The sequence below is a fragment of the Myotis yumanensis genome, unplaced genomic scaffold (assembly GCF_028538775.1).
Source record: "Myotis yumanensis isolate MYYU_CA2020_CCGP unplaced genomic scaffold, mMyoYum1.0.hap1 SCAF_9, whole genome shotgun sequence".
In the NCBI taxonomy this organism is placed as follows: Eukaryota; Metazoa; Chordata; class Mammalia; order Chiroptera; family Vespertilionidae; genus Myotis; species Myotis yumanensis.
Window position 1 is genome coordinate 74,940,400 of NW_027223760.1, and position 17,023 is coordinate 74,957,422.

The following is a 17,023-nucleotide window of genomic DNA, read 5'->3' on the forward strand; positions in this document are numbered from 1 at the left end:
CTCCTAAATTAGATGTCTAGGAACACACATAAATTGTTTATTTTTCTTTTGTGCATGACCCATTATTAAATGCTTTCAGGTAAAATTCTGCCCGGTTCCCATAATCCTACAGTGGAGCCAGATAGCTTACAAGCTCTGCTATTTCCCACATGATTACTATTGTTCTTTTTCTTTCTTTAATTTTCTTCAAACAAAATGAAATCCAGAGCCAGTTTCTTCTCTCAGGTCTATTACCTTACCTGCCCCCCTCCCCCCCCCTCCCCTATCCCCCCCCTCCACATCACCAACACTGACTCCGCTGGTTTTCAGAGCTGCCCTTCACTTGGGTCAGTGAGTGAGAGGATGTTCTTCCTCAAAATGAAAGCTCTCGTCATTTAGAGGTAAAATGCCCTTCTAGACAGAGCGGTATGACTTTCTGAAAGAGGGCATTTATAGAACCTCGAATAGATGAATCGTTTTCTTTCAAGCAGGGAAAAGTATTTTACTCTTCTTGCTTCAACTGGGATTGAGCCCATTCATTTCATTTTTTATGCTCTCCTGTTTTATTTAGAAATGATCTATTCATCCCAACCCAATTGAAGAAATATAGATAACTCAGAAAAAATTGCCATATCATTCACTTGAGGAGTGTAGATACTCTCACTGGATATTTTCAGGGCTTCATTTAATTTGGGCTGTGTAAGCTGGCCTACAAAGTTGTCTTTTATTTGTTATGCTCTAAGAAGGCAGCATCATCCCTGCAGTGAGTGAGACCAGGTTCTCATTATAGCTGTGTCCGTGCCCCTTGGTCAAGTTATTGAACTTTAAGCATAATAAGACTATGTATCACAGTCCTATGGGAGTATGTGAGATGTTAAGCATCTGACATCTATGTTATATAGTAAATATTATCACATGCACAAAGTCATATTTTGTAGGAATCTGTTTGTATCTCCAGTATTGTTGTTATATACCACTCTACTAGTCTACTGGGGAGGGGGTGCTATGTTTCACACCTTTATTCTCAGCTCAGCACTCCTTGTATTGCAACTTGTAGGAGATGTTTAAACTATCATAAATGAGAACATTGTAAGTGTAAGAGTGCTAGATGAGAGCAAAAAATAATAATAATTATAACCGTAAATTGAATCCTCATTTGTGTAACTATTTTTTACTCTCATGTCAACATTTCTCTCTTTCTGTAATAACTATCTGTACAGAGGCAAAACTATGAAAAGTTTCAGAAGTACTGCCTCTTACCCTTTTGCTCTCAGAGGTCTTCCCTCTTTGTGCTCCCTTCACTGTAATATTTAGTAATGTGAGACAGGTTTCAAAACAGATCCCCAAGTCCTGCTTCATGGTACCATGTTCATCAAAGATTCTACTCATATTCAGACCATTGGTTTCTCCAGCGGTCCCCTGTGGAAGTTGCCACAGGACATTTGGGGGAGAGTCATATGCCCTTCCATTACCTCATCCCCGGGATGAGGGATATCTACCCGGGGAAGAGACCCCAGCATGTATGTGATGTAGGAAAGATGTGATCAGCGGTCAGTCCAGTCTCTCTTTTCCCACTTCTATAAACTTGGTGGGCTCTCTCTTTCTCCTCCCTAGACACTGAGGTTTCAGCTTGAGTCACCACTCACCAGCCCATCCAATGCTATTTTCCAGAGAACCCCAATAAAGCCTTTTGTTATGGGTTGCAAAAGACTGATTTGTATGCATAGATGTTTTTCTTCCTCAGGTTATTTGCATGATTGCAAGGGACCATGCCCCTGTTCTAATTTAAACAGAAAAATGACCTAATTATGAAATGGAGTCTCATAATCAGTTGATTAGATTCCTGATTTCTGTTTATTAACCCAATTTATGTCTTTAGTAAAGTTATACAAACTCTTCTAGAAACTGTTTATATCTTTAAGAATTCTCCTGAGCTACATAATTTCAGACGAAATGTAAAAGAAACAAAATTTTTCCCTCACAACCGGGATAACTACTCCTTACCTCTTTGAGGCAGTTGAAAACCGAAAGACAAGCAAATAATAATTAATAATAATAATAATAATAATAAATAGCAACAACAAGTGATGATAAAATTGTAAATGTTTATCAAAATACCCATTCACATTACTTAGAGGACAGAAAAGACACTTCATCCCTCATCCAGATCCCATTAGATTTGTGTCTGGTTGCAAAAGTCACACCAGCTTATAAGCAGCAGGTAAGAAGAGGAAGAGATGCTCTTAGAGCAAGGCCAAAGACGGCTGAGAAAAATGTCACTGCCTTTCAGGACACGAAGATACCAAAACACACAACCCAGAAAGCACAGCCCTCTGGGCCTGTGTCGGGTGGAGGCAAAGGGTGCAAGTTGTGCTGAAGCCATGGGGGCAACACCAGCTCTGAGCCTCAGGGTGGAAGGATCCGAGGAACCAAGGTGCAGGGACAGACCTCAGCCGCAGATCCCAGCAGAGGAGACAGCCCCACCCCCAGGAAGTCACTAGACAGACACCACGCAGGCCCTGCAGGACAGGCTGGAGTTAGGACAGAGCCACACTCCATGGGGAGGCTGGGAGAACAAAGTGGTGCTCTGACTTACAATATTTTCGATTGATGGTGTCATTCCATTGTAAATCAAGAAGCATCTGTAGTCAGGGCTTTCTGCACCTGTAAGAACCTGGACAACTTCTCTGATCTGCAATTCATTTGTCAGTTGCCTACCTCTCATTATTCCTGTGGCATGAGACCACCTGGAAATGCATCTTCAACTTTCGTTGTTTTCACTCACCCTTTCCTGCAAGGGCAGCATAATTTAATTCTGTCTTCTCCCCAAATGCTTCATTTTAATATTATGAAAGCCCCCTCCCCCTGCCCCCAGATAGGTGTCTAAAAATGGATGGTAAATAACAAAAAATTCAAACATAAGGGGTGCAAAGATCTTTGATCCAAAGGCTCATTCAATAATCTAAAGCACTGCCCAGTTAGAGGTCAGGGAGTGGGGGATAAATCCGAACTGGCCCCAGTGGTTCTGGTTTGTTCCACTAATGTATGAAGAAAGGAATTTTAGTGGTTGTGGCTCATAAAATAATAGGTATTCCATCATTAGAAATATTTGCAATTGGTTTGGATCAAGTGCTCCAGGGCTTGAACCAGACACCATGGTTGGGCTGTTTCCTTTTTGCAATCACAGTGACAGATTGCCATGCTAAAAACCTTATAAAGTTTTTAAAAGTTTTAAGGAAATACACAGCAACTCAAAGTGTGCTGATATCGGTGATTGTGCTGAAGTCTATACAAATGTACGAGTTGAAACTGAAGAGTCCGTTGGAGTCTACAGCTGATTTGGGATTATTTACCAACGTTAAAAAAAAAAATCTGCCATGTGTACTGGGTACAAATTAAAATAACCAATATTGAAATAATTAGAATGTTTTTCAAGCCTGGGGCTTATAAACATCATTGCTTGTTTCTACCTCAGAGCCTTTGTCTTGCTGTCCCCCCTCTGCACAAAACTGTGATTATTTATAAGGTTTTTAACATGGCAACCTGTCACTCTTAGCCTCTCCTCCGCTCTCTCTTGCTTTCACCGCCTTCCTTCAGGGGTCCTGCCAGCCAAACTGTCCGAGTCCGCTGTCAGTGGAACCCACCTGTAATGCAGTCAAGGTGATGGGTGGAGTAGACGGAAACCTTGTTTAGAACCCAGGCAACAGGATCCAGAGCTTCTAGTCCTACTCTGATACCTGAGGCAGAGTGAAGATGAGGCTGGAATTGTAAATTTGGGCCAGACTGTGAATGCTCTTTTGTGTCACTACAAAGAGGTGAGATGTTACCCTGTGCCCAAGGGAGAATAAGCAAAGCTTTTAAGTTGGAGCATGAGATCAGCAAATGTTTTAGGACAGTCACTCTGCCAATAGCACAGGGACAAGGCTATAAGGCGAAAGGTCTCTTTATCTTCATAATGGTTGTGCTTAGGTCAGAGTTTCTCCTTGTTTTATTTACAATCCCTTCTTTAACTTTCTGAAAATAATGCAAAAGAGCCAGAATAAGTTGGGTCCGAGTGATGGGCTACAGTGATGAGCACACTTACCCTGTGCATGAAACTTAGACAGATGGTTGACTCCCTGTCTGTTTTCAGCACAAAGAGGGCTTGGAATATATACCCCCCAGGCCAGTTGGGAGATGATTGTAATAGTTAATGCTGTGTTCCTCCTGCCCCTCCCCTTTATTGGGCTCCTGGCATCAGCCTTAAATGTGGGGCAGAAACAGTCTAAGCATCAACTGTTCAGAGAAGCTGTGTACCAGCTGGGAGCATGCGCTGCCCGGGACCGGTTGTACCGAGAGGCCTTGTGGCAGATTGAGCCCACATGGAGCACAACCTGCTGTGGGAACAGGAAGTCACTGGGACTAACACTCATCTCCCAGAACCTGGGTCACCCCGTGGGAAGCCCTGCCTCTCTCTCCACAGTCGCTGTCTCCATGAGAAGGTGCTTATCGTCTTTATTTTATGGTCTGTCTTTCCATCTTCGAAGATAGGCCACAAACAGAGCTGATAGTATACTTTCTATAATTCCATTATGTCTCTAGCAAATGCATTTTCCCCTTTAAAGAATGGGGGATTGCAATTAACTGCTGGCTGAGGTTAGTCTGTTGGGGAGCATGTGGTATCATTATGAATCTCCATATGGTGGAAGGTCCTAATGTTGTCTATTAAGATACAAGGGACACCAGAAGAAGTTATTTCTTGAAAGTTAGAATACCTTGGGTTATAACCCTTCAAGAAAGGACCCAAATAGATGCTTTTCAATCTTCTAATAAAAGGGAATGGAGAGGCCTTTGCGTGAAAGCAAGGACTGACCACCTATCTGTTCTCACAGTGCAGTGTTTCACTATTTTGTGCAGTGCTCATATGGAAAATTTAACCATTGAAGAACAGAGGAGGGAACTTCTATATGAGACCTCACAGACCCCAATCAATAAGAGTAATCTCCTTGCCTCTATTTTTTAATGTCCTGTTGATATCCTTATTTGCTTATAAAAATGATTTTTTAACAAAGTAAAGTGGGCCGTGGAATGACTCTCTTAATGATGAATTGAATTCCCTGGGTGAAACCCTTATTTTACTGCCAATTTCATCCTTTTTCAGTTCTGTTAAATTAATGTATAGCACATTAACCCAAATTTATATTTGAAATCACCTCTACTTGAAATGACCTATTTTATAATGTATTCCATGACTACTATTTGAATACTAGGTGACAAAGTTCATGAAAGAGAAATGCATTAAAAAATGTTTAGAAAAGTATAGGATTGTTTCAAATTTTTTCTGAAATGAAATGCAATTTTCACTACATTTCCTGGGTTTATTTAACATAGTTTTATTGTTTTACTTCAGGCAATTTATAGACATCTGTATCCATCAGTTTATTGATTCTCTTCCCTCCTAGAGAAGGTGTTTGTCACAAAGACTATATACGTAGTGGTGATAGTGTTAGTAACAATGGTTATAACAAGCAAAAATAGTGTCATCCATTTTCAGAAATATCAAGTCACTGTACTATATTACTTTTCTACACACATAGTAAAAATCAAGGAAAAAGATAGTAGCATATGATTATATCATGTTTTAAATAAATTTTTTTCCCAGACAGTAATTTTACATGCTTTCATTTTATACTGGCATGCTTCAATGCAACCTTGTCATTAACAAGTTCTAAAACAAAATTGATTTGTTTTAGAATCCAGGCTTTTAATTGTAGGATTTAATCACAATTTATAATAACTGGATTTTGTGTTAAGAAAACTGAGTTTTTGGTTTGGTTGTTTGCTTGGAACTTTGGATATAGCCAAATCAATATCTTTGAGTAACTTGCCTTTAAAGCAACGGATCTATAGGTGCAAATAAATTTAGCCAATATTTCTAAGGTTAAAAAAAAGTTGTGGTAACAGAAACTAAGGAAAATAGAGGAACAAATGTAAATTTGCTTCTAAATACACACAAAAAAATCTTAACTTAAATCTTAGATATATGAAAATGTGTGTTTCTTGGTTTTGTTAACATTAAGGGCTTTAAAAATAAAATGAAAGCCTTAGTAGCCACTTGTTTGCCCTCTGTTTAGCAATTATTTCCTAGGGTACATGCAATAGAAAATAATAGAATATTATTTTGAAGCTAAAAGTATGCACATTCATCACAGGTCAAGTTTAAAACTTATAGGATTTAAAATAGACACACACGGTCACACATGGACCCATATCAAACCCCCACATGCCAGTACAGTGAACTATCTTTTAGTTTTCCTTTCTTAAGGGTTTTTCTCTAGCAGGTGTGCTGCTTTCCATTGAATTCTATTCCATTCCGACCTCTTCTTTTTTTTATGTAAAAGGTGCTACCTCAGGTGGTAATAATGAAAATACCATCAGACACCATCATGCCCTCTTAACGATGACATTTCACCTAATAGCAAAGGAGAAATAGTACCTTTGTGCACACTTAATGGTAACGCAGATGTATTTGTGAATTCTCAAAGGTTCCTCTCCAGGATTCATCTTAAATCAGTAAATCTTATCCAAACCAATTTACATGAACATTAACAAAGGCACCAGAGGGAATTTTGTTCAAACCTAGATGGTTTGTGGAACATCTAGGTTTGGAATATTAAATTCTTCCTTTAGATAGAGTTGATGAGAATAGCCAAGGTGGATTTCAAGTTTATGCCATTAGCCCATTTGTTAAATCTTCGGATAACAAAGCAGTTATCATCCAACTTTTCTCAGAGAACAGAACAAAAGTTAGTGTTGCATGCAAAGGGGACACTAGGATCAAATATTCTTGGGAAATACAGAGTTAAAAAAGATAAACAGGTTTCTTTACATGTGGACAACTTTCAGAAGCTTTAACATTTGAAATGCATTGTAAATCACCAAGAGCCTGGCTGGTGTGGCTCAGTGGTTGAGTGTCGACCTATGAACCAGATCACGGTTCGATTCCTGGTCCTGGTCAGGGTACATGCCTGGGTTGCTGGCTCAATCCCCAATAGGGGGCATGCAGGAGGCAGCCGATCAATGATTCTCTCTCATCACTAATGTTTCTATCTCTCCCTCTCTCTTCCTTTCTGAAATCAATTTAAAAATATGTTTAAAAATTAAAAATAAATCAGCAAGCCGTAGCCGGTTTGGCTCAGTGGATGGAGCGTCGGCCTGCGGACTGAAGGGTCCCGGGTTCGATTCCGGTCAAGGGCATGTACCTGGGTTGCGGGCACATCCCCAGTGGGAGGTGTGCAGGAGGCAACTGATCGATGTCTCTCTCTCATCGATGTTTCTAGCTCTCTATCTCTCTCCCTTCCTCTCTGTAAAAAATTAATAAAATATATTAAAAAAAAAAAATAAATAAATAAATAAATCAGCAAGAGGTTAATGCTTCACATGGTGTTTTCCAGGCCTTGTATTCCACACAAATCCCAGGACCAGAGTTTCACTAAACACACTTTGGGAATTGCTGTAATTTTCAACTGTTCTGCCAAAATACCATTGCTTGCTAGCACATATCTACAAGCTAAAAATAGATTGTTCTGAAGATATGAACTTCCAATGTATTTTAACAAATTCTTAGAAATTACATTTCCCTTTTATTTTCTGGCTTTGGGGGGTTTGGGGGGCTCTCATTTTTTTAATTTATTTTTTAATTACAATTGACATACAATATTATATTAGTTTAAGGTGTACAACATAGTGATTAGACATTTATATACCTTACAAAGTTATCACCCCCCTAAGTCTAGTATATACGTGACTATCTTGGTCCATTTGTCCGAGTTCTTGAACCAAAATCTTGGAAAAGTAAACCTTTTATTTAATAGGGGTTTTTTAAATTTTCTATTTCTATATTTTATTTTATTTAAGTGATATTTCCTATAAAATGATTATATAGTCACCTCTAAAAAGTACATATATTTTCTTCCCACTTACACTTGACTATTTTGCTTTATTTTTCCTCCATGTACTGCAATGGAGAAGCATAAAGGCATAAATAATTTTAAAATGTGCTCTTATTTTTTTAAAGTGATATTCCGACAGGAGTTAAACTGTGTACATGCTGATCTGAAAAATCAAATAACACATGAGTAAAACTCTCTACCATCCAGGCACATGAATATATCCCCCCAACCAAATAATTCGGGTGTTTCCAGCTAAAGTTATACGGACACAAATCCCCAGCAGGTATCTCTGCCTGAGTTTCAGCTGTGTCTCTGCCCGATGACCAGCCCTCTTTCCTCCCTTCTGCAGTGGTTTTCTTCAATGTTTGGCAAAACTGGGATAGGCCTGTTCTTAGTTTTTGCGATCTCCCTCAGAAGCTTTTGCTTGATTGACTTGCAGTTATTTAATTTTTAACATCAGGTAACTCGTTTTTTATTAAAAAGCTGTTATATAATTCAAATTCTATCTCTATTCCCTATGAAAGAACACTGTGAGAGCTCTGATGATGTTGGAAAGACTCATAGCCACAGTCTCAGCACAGGGTGGGCGGGGACTCTGCTGCTTGCTGCCCATTGGCTGCTGGAAGCCAGCCGGGAAGTCAGTGTACAGCACCGTCCTTAGAAACTGGCTATAAGCTGTTACCTAAACATTAACTTCCAACCTTAGTCCCCACTTGCTAAAGCAGATTTAGAAAACATTTATAACATATTTATTTAGTAACTCTTGCAGGAATAGAACTCAAAAACGTATAGTATTGTTCTGAATGTTATTCAGTCATTTTTGAATGTTATTCAGTCATTTTAGCGTCATGGTAGAATTTTGCTGGTAGAAGAGGCCTTAGAGATCATCTAGTTCAGGGTTCTCAGCCTAATGTGCACCAGCATCACCCGATGAGTGGTTAAAGCCCAGATTGCTGCTCCCACCCCAGAAGTTCTGAAGCAGCAGGTCTGGGGTAGAGGCCAAGAAATGCATTGTTAACAGTTCCCAGGTGAGGCTGAAGTTGCTAGTCCCCAGCCCCCCATGTTGAGAACCTCTGTGATAGAAGCCCTGTCTTCCGGCCTATCTGGAGAACCTGAGCATTCCTGGAGCTGGCCTTCAACCCAAACCCACGGAGCTGTCAGAGAAGGGAGGAAACCGTGATTTCTCCAGACCTCAGAGCAGCATGAGGGTGAGGGATTGGTGGCCCTCCATGCTTATCCAGGGCATTCATCAGGGGGGACTAACTTAGTAACGCAGGTCCCTAAAACCATCTGCCTTTCTTTGCCCATCGGGAGTCATTTGGGAGAACCCCTGATCTCGTTCAACCTTCTCATTTTACAGAAGGAAATGGAGGCCCAGGCAAGGCAAGATGGCAGGCCCAGTTAGCTGCTGACTCAGAAGAGGACCCAGGTGCCCTGACTTCCAATGATTTCACATTCCCTCCTCCATCACTAGTTACCTAGATTCTGCCTCTAAATGCACAGCCAGTCCTTTCTCAATAGTTACCAGTATTGCAACAAAATTTTTAAACAGATGTTCCTCTTTGCTGGTTAGAATGATTTCTTCAGTCAGTGACTTTCTATCTCTTCTCTCTGAATGAAGAAAATTCTGACACAGCTTTGCTTTTGCTCTTGGTGAGGTTAAGCTTTGTGTTTTTTTAGCCTATGTTTGGCTTTATTAATGGGAAGTTCCAAAACAATCTATACAACAACTTTTTATGTTTTCTGGGCTAACAGCTCCTACAGGTAGTGGTCCTTACTGTTAGCTTAATTTTTTAGATCAACCTATAACCAATACATTTTGTGAACACGGAAGTACTTTATTTTTTTCTGAGTATTCTGATTTTTTTTTGTTTTCTCTTTCATGTATTTATCTTCCTCTTTCTACAGTCATATTGTCTCTAATAGTTTGGACCATTTGTTTTTTCTAATGGTAGATTTCTCTTCTGGGTACCAAGGCCGAAGCTAATCTGACATGGGTGTGACAGCTGCCAAAAATACTTCTTACTCCTTTTTTTAATTGATTTTTTTAGAAGGAGGGAGAGAAGGGTGGGGGGGGCGGTATCAATTGGCTGCCTCCTGCATGCCCCCTACTGGGGATTGAGCTGGGAACCTAGGTATGTGCCCACCAGGAATAGAACCAGCAATCTTTCAGCTCACTGGATGACACCCAACAAACTGAGCCACACCAGCCAGGGCACCTCTGTACTCTTTACAATGAAGGAAACATCATAGGTTTTTACCCCATGGCTGCATATGGACACTCACTTAAAGATGACATGACCAGAAATGCCATTTCTTCTCCTTATAGTCTAAATAGAAAATCTGATCCTTATTGTGAATTCAAGAAAGTAGATATTCAGAAGTTTAATTGCATACCAATAATAAGTGGGTTGATTTCTGCTGGTCTATGGGGAAAAAATAATTCATGACCCAAATGTAGTATTGTTTTGTGGGAAGAATAGCGTATCTTCTGACTAGCTTTCTCCTACAACAGCTGTTCAGTGAATAAATTTTATGAGGCAAGCAGGCCATTATGCATAACAATAAAATTTAATAACAGCTTGCCCACGGGTGGATAAAACCAAGATATTATGCATAACATTTGTTACAAGCACATTTTAATAACCAATGTGGTTAGTGGGATGGAAGGAAAAAAACACATTTTTTTTGTTCTTTATAAGTGATCAATTGAACAGTTGAACTAATGAAAAGTTTCTTAAGTTTCAATGGTAAAACTAATATCTATAAAAAAACACATATTCAAGAGTAAAATAACCCTGAAGTAAATAAGAGACTTCCATCTTGTCTGGATAGATTTTCAGACACCTGAAATCTTATCATAAACTTATAATTAATTTATATCATTATAATTTCTAAAAATTCACAGCTCAGTCTTTACATGCAGAGGCGGCCATGGATACAATGGTGGCCCTTCATAATACATCTCTGTAAATTTTTGTAACAAACAAAAGATGATGACTTTGTTTTGATTACTCAAAATTCCCTGGTTAATTTTTGTTCAGCAGTTTAGATTCCCTTTAATAAAATAAATATTTTAAGGCCTGCTGACTAGCAATCAGTGTTGTTACCTAAGCTGCAAAGCTGTTAACATTATCTCCATAATCTTGCAAAAGGATCTGAATATTTAGATGTTTTCATAGCAACAGCTCACAGGGAAATTGCCCAGAAGACACTCTATAACAGCAGTTCTCAACCTGTGGGTCGCGAGCCCTTTGGCAGTTGAACGACCCTTTCACAGGGGTCGCCTAAGACCATCCTGCATATCAGATATTTACATTATGATTCATAATAGTAGCAACATTATAGTAATGAAGTAGCAACAAAAATAATTTTATGGTTGGGTCACAACACGAGGAACTGTATTTAAAGGGCCAGAAGGTTGAGAACCACTGCTCTATAGCATATGAACACATGCTTGCCATACACAGACACACACACACACACACACACGTACATTCTTCTTTCTGTGCCTTCAGAACCCAGCTCAAAATTTTCCTGCCTAATTTTCTCTGGACATTTGGAATATACCAGACATTCTGATGTTCCCGTAATTTTGAACTTGTCTTTTTCAGCTCTAAATGCCTGCTTACTAGACCTATCATTTACTCAGGATTGAGCTATCAATTATTTTGTGAAGCTTTCCTGACACCCCTCTTCTTCCTGCATTGAGTTAGCCAGTTCTCCAATGCTCCCACAGCTCACTGAGCCCACCCTGCCGTGGCTGGGACTCATTGGCTTATAATTTATCTGTCTACATATCTATTTCTGTACATCCTGGAAGATCTTTGGGAAAGAGACTGTTACAGAAGACCAGAGAAAAACCAAGCAACGCTTAGAGAAATGGAGTTACACTGCTTTATTACGCCAGCAGGCTCAGGGGAATATGTCTCAAATTCTGAGCACCAGCATGGAGGAAGCTTTCCCTTTTTATAGTTTCTAGGTCTCTTTGTCTCCCAAATTTGGAATGAGACTTCCAGACCTTTCAAAGGCTTTAAAAAAAATAAAAGAAACCCTGTGTGCTGGGATGGGGGGTAGGGGGGCAGTGTGCCTTGTAACTATCTTGTAGGGAGCTAAGGCCTTAAGCACAGCACAACTTAGTAGATAACTAACAGGCACCTGGTATGGGGGTGGGTAGAAACAGATAGAAGCTAAAAGCAAAGTTAATTTCTAGAACAAGGGACCATTTGAAAATAGCAGAGTATTTTAAACAGCAGTTTTTACAAAAGAGAGGTTATTATGCGTCAGGTTGACAACATAGTTTGGTTCTGCTTCTTTGGGAAGGCTCCAAATGTTGGGAAAGTTCAACTTAAAGTGTTATAGGAAGGTTTGCCTTTTAGCCATCTCAAGACCACATCTCTGTATGTGGCATATAGTTGATTCTCAATGTTTGCTGAATCAATGAATGGTGAGCTAGACCTTGCTTCCATGTGCAAAGGTAGTCTAAGCCACCCCCTTCTGCCTCTGTCTTTGCTTCATGGGCCTCCGGTTCTCCTTCTCTTCCAGTCTGATCTGCCCCCACCCCAGTCCAACTCAGTCTCCAAAGTGACCATTCTAACCGAGATCTGATCATGTTCCTCTGCCCTAGAATGAAGGGCAAGCCCTATAAAGTGTCATACCCACAGCTCACTCCTTACCTCATCATCTGCCACTTCCCTTCTTTCACTTTCTGTTTCCCAAGATATCCAAGTGCCAGCCTAGTGGCTCCACAACCACAAACCGATGTCTCTCACCTCCACATCTGTGACCACACTATTCCCAGTGGTTGGGAAGCCTTTTCTCTCCCTTTCCCACTTCCCCAAGCAACTCCTAAAATTCCCTTCAGATTTGGTTCCCAAGTGGTTTGGTTGCCTAAGGCCTCATCTGGACTCCCTGCTCCACACTCTTACAGCAGGGCTTCCAGGGACAGAAATCAGCAGTTGATCAACTAGACTGGAAGCTCCTCAAGGCAAGAGGGTCTTGCCTTGTTCACCACTGTGTTAGCCTGGGGGCCAGGCTATTTATCAGAAACAGCTAATGAGCAGAGTTGAGGCTCCCTAGGGCAGACCATACTCTGTCTTGCATCCTTTCTTCTTTCTTCTGCCCTTAATAGCACCTCTTTCCCTGCAGGTTCTCAACAAGTCTTGGGAAGTAACTTAAGTAAAGTAGGCATGGGCAGGGAAAGAGTGTGCTGTGTGTTCCTATAGCTCCAAACTAAAATAATACCAACTACTGTACTGTGGCAGCAATTTATTTCTTTTTTTTTTTTAAAGTATAGCCTTTTTTCTTTCATCACAGGAGTGCTCCCAATCACTTGTTTAAACTGGATGATAGAATAAAAAACACAGAGATATCAACAAATTCACCTAACTAATGTGCCATGACAATAGGCTATTGGTAAGAGTAGCACTATTGTATATAAGTAAGAAAATAGCACCAAACTCAATAAAAAGATAGATTTCCAGGTTATTAAATGAAGGACTAGACAGAAAAGGAAATGAGATGTGTAGTCTTGTGGTAACACAGTATTTGTCTAGATATAACTTAGATGAAATCTGATTTAGAGTTGGTGTGTTTCCATAATGCTGACCTCCCTACTTCAAAATCAAATGTATTGGGATAAGTTAAAAGCTATTTTTTCCCCTCAATTCTGGGCTTGACTGTTTTATCCGTAAATTTAAAACTGAAAGAGAAATGCTTTCTTTGGAGAGCTTCCTTATAGTTTGCTACCAAATCATAGTATGCCGACCATTCTTGTTTATTTCCTTCTCCTCTTTGAAGCAGTCCTATTTCCTCAGTGCTGATCTCATGGGTAATGCTGCACAATCTGACCTGGGCCTCCTGCAGAATTTACCTCTTTCTTCAGTGTGCTTCTAGAACACTCTCACAGGTGTCCACATGTGCTCATAGATGCAATGATGTCCAAGGTTTGTGACATCTGACTAGAGTCTTACTCTTGACCCTGTGTCCACTGGTTCTAGGAGCCATAAACCATCTAAATGCCCAAGTGGGAGGATATCCTGTGAAGTTCCACCACAGTGAGGTTGCACAAAGGGAGGGCCTGCCCCCTCGTTCACTGATGTTGCCCCCATAATCTGGCCTCAAAGCAGCGTTGCTTGTGCCCAGAAGTACTTGAGTCCATCCTTCTGCTCCTGTCCATGCTGCTGTCTGCATGGGCTTTCTTCTAGTCCACAAGGCTGGGTACAAATGTAGGCTCCATAGTCCAACTCTACCTCTTTCACCATAGCCCAAGGATAAATGTAAAAATCGTCATTCACTGCCACCTTATCCTTCAGCTCCCAAGTAACATCAAACCTAGAAATTAAGCCCTCTTCCCAGCCATGTCCCCACTCAATTCCGGCCATGCAAATTCTAGGAATGTCAGGGGACTTTTGATCCGAGACGCCCAGTGTATCTGTGGGTCTTCATCTTTAGATGCTGTCATTGTTGAGTTTTATGTCCTGGAGTATTCCCAGCCAGTCAGAAATGCTGTCCAGTCCCCCTTTCACCTCTGGGAATCTGTCTGGGCAGCTGAAGGAAACTGTAAGGGCTGGTGCCAACTCACATGATTGACACATCAGGGGTTATTCAAGAACCTCAGAACCATGTCACCCATGTTTCAGGCTTTTACCAGTCAGGCAGCATGGTGTGGGAGACTGTAAAGCAAGCATGTCAAACTCGCAGCCCATGGGCCACATGTGGCCCACAATGGATATTTTTGCGGCCCAGCCAATATAACGGTATGTAAGAAACATTTTAATAAAAATTTCTTAACTTAATTTTTACAATATCCTGTTACATATAATTATTAATAACAAACTACAACATTCGCTAATGACTGATTACTATAACCATATTGCTTTCATTTCCCTTATGCGCCTTATGCACAGGCACACCATTTCTCTCCACTAATACTAGCAGCGAATATTTCAGCAGGCAATTGCCTCATCATTAGTCTTGTACTGACTTGTTTGGTGTGCGCAACAGGAAATATTTCACTTTCAGAGAACAAGAAAAATAGTTGTATTTGCATTATGATTATTAATTTGTGCAGTTATTCAGTGTCTGATAAGTGAATGTTCAAGAAAAAATATTAATTTTTTATTAAAATGTTCTATTATTTTATGTTAACAATTACCGTTTGAATTCAGCATATCTCTATCAAAATAAACTTATGTTTCTATAAAATTTGAAGCTTTTTTTTTTTTTTGCAGCACACATAAACTTAAACCTTGTTTATTTGGCCCATGTCAGCCTTTGAGTTTGACATGCTTGCTGTAAAGTATGACAATGTCAGACGAGTTTAGACAAATTTGCCTCCAAAATTTTTACTCTTTTTTATAAATATTGAAGGGTCAACCTCCCACCAGTTTCCCAGTGAGGCCAAGAGATCTTCAACTCACTTCTTCATACATTTATTTCATAAATATTGGTTGAAGGCCTACTGAGTGCCTGGTACTGTTGAAGGAGCTGAAGATTTAGCAGTCAGCAAACATTTAAATCCTAGAGAGAGGAATGAAAAGAGTAAACAAATGAGTAATATACTGTTAGATTCAAAATGCTATGAAACAAGTAAGAAGATGTGATGGAGAGTGAAAAATAAATTTTTAAAACTTTTTATTATGTAAAATTGCAAGCAAATATAAAAGTAGAAAAAATAGGACAAAACTTAACTATCGTCAGCCCTTCATGTCCACGGGTTTCACATCCGTGGATTCTACCAACTACGCATCAAACATGGTATATTTGATCCACCATTGAAAACCCACCGATGGGGAGGGCCCACTGCACTAATAGGCTACTATTGACTGACCAGAAGCCTTACCAATAACATAAACAATTGGATTACACATATTTGGGGATATACTGTATGTGTCATATACTATATTCTTTATAATAAAATAAGCTAGAGAAAAGAAAATGCTATTAAAAAATCATAAGAGAAAATATATTTACTGTATTTATTTCAAATATCTGCATATAAATGGACACCCAGAGTTCAAACCCATGTTGTTTGAAGGTCAATATCCACCTTTATGCTTCTACAATGATCAAACCAAGACTCTCATCTCTCTCCCTACCCACTCTCCCACCCCACCCTGGATTATTTTGAAATAAACACAAACATTTTGTCATTTGCTTATATGTGTTTTGGCATGAATCTCTAAAAAAAAAGTGGGGGGGAAATGCCATTTGGCTAGGGTAGTCAAGAAGGTGTCTCTTAGGAGATAGCCTGGGAAAGAGATGTCTGAATGGGAGAGTTATAAACTTAAAAACAGCAAATGCAAACATCCTGGCATAGTTGAGGATCCATAAAAAGGTCTGGATCCTGCCCCCTTGCCCACTCATCTTTTTCTACTTCCCACTCCTTCCCACCAAAAGCTCTTTCCCTATTTAATTGTGCCATGAGGGTAAGGAACATGCCAATCTGTCATTCACAGTCTCCCCTCACACAGCGCCCAAAACATAGTGGGTCCTGAATAAATGTTTCTGGGAGTGAACATTAATGAGTAAAAGGAAGTGACATTTGCACTGTAGCAGGCCGTGCTAATGCTGCACCCAGATCCCTTGGAATCCCTTTTTTCTGTGGGCTCCCCTCACCCCTTAGGCAGGGGTTTCAATGACCAGCACCTGCATCCTCCGTCCAAGGACTCCACTTCCCCCCAAGAGCCAAGAGCCAACAATGCAACATTGCCTGGGCTTTCATTCCCAGCCCTCTCCTCAACCCGGGAGCTCTTTACTGGACTCTCGGTGAAGCATGAACACCCAGCTTCTGTGCCTTAGACAGAGCAGGATGTAAAGCACACTCCAGATTCCCTGGGGGATTGGAACTCCTCCCCTCCTCATCCTTTCTGGAGAAGATAGTAGTAACTTTCTTTTAGAAAAGTTACTCAGAGTTAGAAAAGTTAGTAGTAGCTTTAAAAATTCCCCTGTTAACCAACATGGCTGGGTCTTGAAGCATTAATAGAAAGTTAGTATACTTAAATTTTTACCATGAAATTAAAATATAAATTATTCTAAAACTATCCTGAACCCAGTGTGATTTTACATTGATGAATCAAGGTATCTTAGTACGTTGCAGTGCCTGAGTCATC

The 17,023-nt window shown here is 40.1% G+C and overlaps 1 protein-coding gene across 1 annotated transcript in view; it reads left to right on the top strand.

Annotated features, from left to right (window-relative positions):
- The window catches only part of POU6F2 (POU class 6 homeobox 2), a 408,842-nt gene that overhangs the window by 332,110 nt on the left and 59,709 nt on the right, over positions 1–17,023 (top strand). The gene's annotated exons all lie outside the window — the stretch shown is intronic.